Raw genomic sequence first — 2,351 nt, 5'->3', positions numbered from 1 at the left:
TTGAGCATGACCTTAGGTGTCTTTTGGCCATTTGAACTTCTTCTGTTGAGAATTCTCTGTTCAGCTCAGTGCCCCATTTTATAATTGGGTTGGTTAGCTAAAGGCAGGATTTTAAACCCTGACAAAGACCTTGGGAGATTGGAAAAACACCAGAAGAAAATGAAATGCCAGAACTGCCATGGAAGAATGTTTCAAAAACAAAACAAACAAGACGAAAATGAGAGGGGGGTGTTACAGTGGGTGATATGAGTATGGCTAGGAACCTATTTAAGTTTGGCAGGAAGACTCAGACAATACTTAGGTATCAAAGCAACAAGGAATGTCTGGTGGAAAGGATGTCGGTATCGTGGAGCTTCTTCTCAGAGCAAGCTGCCCTCTGTAGGCCAGCAGAAGCCCTTCCAGAAGGTGAGATTGTTGACACAGTGAATACGAAGAGCATCCAGTGGGGGTTCAGGCCGGTAGATTTCTGGAACAGGCTGATACCACAGCATCTCTCGGGGGAGCTAGCTGGTCAGCTCACGATGGTACACTGGCTCACCTGTGCCAGGGGTTCTCAAGCATTTTAGATTCAGGTTTCCAGAGCTAGCCTTGGTAGCACAATCATGTGGTCCCAGCTACCTGAGAGGTTGAGGTAGAGAAACCAAACCATTTCAGGCCAGGAGTTCAAGACCAGTCTTGGCAACACGAGTCAGATATAAAAAAAATGAGGTCAACAAAAAACCTTTGTGTGGGTTATAGTTATTGATATATTGCCACATGAAAAAGAAGGCAGGAATTTATATGATATTTTATTAGGACATTATAATTCCATTGCATGTTAACAAAGAGCATGTTTTTGTAAATAAGTATATTTATTTTGAAAATAGTTTTTAAAAAGTGGCTTGGCTTTACTTATTTACTTACTAGGTGGCCAAGGCTTTCCTTGAACTCACTGTTTTCCTGCTTCAGCCTTGGAATGCTGGGATTGCAGATGGATGCTACTATGCCTGGCTTAAGGTCCCTGTTTGTTGTTGATGTTTGTTTGTTTGTTTGTTTGTTTGTTTGAGGCAGCACCTCACTGTGTAACCCTGGCTTTCTAGGACCTCACTCTATAGAGCAGGCTGGCCTTGAACTCACAGAGATCTGCTTGTCTCTGCCTCCCTAGTGTTGTAATTAAAGACATGTGCCACTATGCCTGGCCAGTTTCACGTTTTTACAACTCCCTTGAATGTTGCTTTATGGAAGACAGCTGGAGTCTTACTTTTGCTGGCACTGTGTTCCTTCGGTCAAAATATATAAAGAAAATCTGGCATTATGTAGATATGTGGTTGGAAAATAGACGAGTATTTTAGTAGTCTTTCAGATCAGTGTGGCTATTTTTTGTACTACACCAAATCTCAATGAGTACTAAATGGAAGTTGCAATGCAGACTATAAAACATTACTAGCCGGGCGGTGGTGGCCCACGCCTTTATTCCCAGCTCTTGGGAGACAGAAGCAGGTGGACCTCTGAGTTCGAGGCCAGCCTGGTCTACAGAGCAAGTTCCAGGACAGCCAGGGCTACCACAGGGAAACCCTGTCTCAAAAAAATCCAAACCAACCAAACAAAAAATATGCACTATTTTTACTATATTAGTGTAATTTTGGTACTTGACACTAAAGTCATTGTCCACCTTGCTCTTGAAATGGCACTTTTACCTATGTATTATTTTGTAACATTCTGCTTTGGCTATTAGGAAAATACTGATTTACTGATGTATGCGTATTTTCAAATATTGGAACATTTAATTATGCAATATATAAATCATATTTAGTAATACCAGAAAGAGTTTAAACCCTTGGAAATCAGTCAAGGTCATAATATGGTACATACAGGTCATCCCAAATCCTATTTTTACTTGAAAGGTCGGGTTTTTATCCTTAGTAACGGATGTCAGTTTTTATCCAAGTGACAGGGACACTTGATTCACATTTGAGGAAACATCTGCCAAGTAGTCAAGTCTGGCTGACAATAGCTTTCTGTCAGTTACTCTCCGAAGGAGAAGGTGGCTAGTTCCGTTCACAGCCCAATCATTAGAGTGACTTCCCCCAAAGGACAGTCATGCTCCCGCGGGTGGTAGAGCGCCTTACATTCCGTCACTCGGAGTATTAGAAAGAGATGCGTGTAAAGTGTCATGATTAATTTAGCCTAACAGTGGTTGTTGCTTTGTGGAGTATATTCTTAAGTGAAACTGGCTTTTCCTTCCTTTTCTTTCTTTAACTTAGTAATTTATCATTGGTATTCCATTTGGTTCCATTTGGTGCCTCTGGCTTGTTGTTGTTGTAGTTTAAAGATGCCGAAAGTTTATGCACTATTAACTTTGCATCTTTGGT

Source organism: Microtus ochrogaster (genome assembly GCF_000317375.1).
Source record: "Microtus ochrogaster isolate Prairie Vole_2 chromosome 14 unlocalized genomic scaffold, MicOch1.0 chr14_random_1, whole genome shotgun sequence".
Taxonomy (NCBI): Eukaryota; Metazoa; Chordata; class Mammalia; order Rodentia; family Cricetidae; genus Microtus; species Microtus ochrogaster.
The sequence above is the reverse complement of the archived record's forward strand: the minus strand, read 5'-3'. Positions refer to the sequence as shown.